Source organism: Mandrillus leucophaeus, unplaced genomic scaffold, assembly GCF_000951045.1.
Source record: "Mandrillus leucophaeus isolate KB7577 unplaced genomic scaffold, Mleu.le_1.0 Scaffold367, whole genome shotgun sequence".
In the NCBI taxonomy this organism is placed as follows: Eukaryota; Metazoa; Chordata; class Mammalia; order Primates; family Cercopithecidae; genus Mandrillus; species Mandrillus leucophaeus.
Genome location: NW_012103887.1, coordinates 1194955 through 1196033, shown reverse-complemented (window position 1 = coordinate 1196033; position 1079 = coordinate 1194955). Strand labels below are relative to the sequence as shown.

Here is a 1079-nt window from a genome sequence, read left to right as displayed (position 1 = left end):
AGTCTCCCTCACAACTGGGGTGCCTGGGGGAACTTGATCTGCTTCGACCCAAGAGGAATCAGAAGATCCAAAGCAGTTTGGGAAGGCCAGAACCCTCAGGGATGGAGGGAGGAGGAAAACCCAGGGGTGGGGGATCTGTTTGGCAACTGGGGTGAAGGGATTGCCCTCCCCCTACTGGGGTCCCCCCAGCCCCTCTGGTCTGGCAGGAAGGGGGCAGCCTGCAACCCCTGAGGGCAGGGGTGGGGCTGCCAGATGCTCCAGGCAGGGAGCCAGAAAGAGCTGACAAAGGCTTCCCCTCCAGGGGGATGAAGGCAATGCCCCCCAGCTTCTCTGCCAGGGTGCAGCAGTCCTTGACCTCCTCGAAGCAGTTTGCTTGTAATTCATGCTTGCTCCCTGTCACCTTCTTCTTGATGGCATTTTTGGAGCTGGCTTAGATCATTTTGCTTATAAGGGGTGCAGGTTCAGGGGCCCAGCAGATAGACACCAGGTCCTCCTCCTTGCTCTCTTTGTCTCGTAGATTGTGGCATAGAGGGCACAGCGGCAGTTCTTATCTGGCAGCATCTCGACAAAGGTGGTGTAGGGGTCATGGATGGTCTGTCCCACGTCACCCGCCAGGGTCTCATTGCCTTCCCCCAGGATGATGTTCTTCTTGTCCTCACTCAGGCAGAAGAGCACCGCCTTCCTGTGCTGCTTCACCTTCTCTGGCGTCAAAGACTTATACACCTTCAGGTCGTTGAACACCTTGATGACACCATCACAGATGACTGAAACTTTTTTTGTTTTGTTTTTGAGATAAGGTCTCACTCTGTCTCCCAGGCTGGAGTGCAGTAGTGCAATCGCAGCTCCCTGCAACCTCCACCTCCCGGCTCAAGCAATTCTCCTGCCTCAGCCTCCAGAGTGGCTGGGACTATGGGGGTGTGCACCACCACGCCCAGTCAATTTTTCAAATTTTTTGTTGATACGGGGTCTTGCTATGTTACCCAGGCTGGTCTCAAACTCCTAGGCTCAATGATCCGCCCATCTAAGCCTCCTAAAGTGCTAGGATTACAGGCATTAGTCACCACACAGGCCAGAGAGGG

General features: G+C 55.1%; 1 pseudogene; it reads right to left on the bottom strand.

Moving 5' to 3' along the window:
• Positions 1 to 6: 6 nt before the first annotated feature.
• Positions 7 to 1079, bottom strand: part of LOC105546760 — a 16026-nt pseudogene continuing 14953 nt past the window's right edge.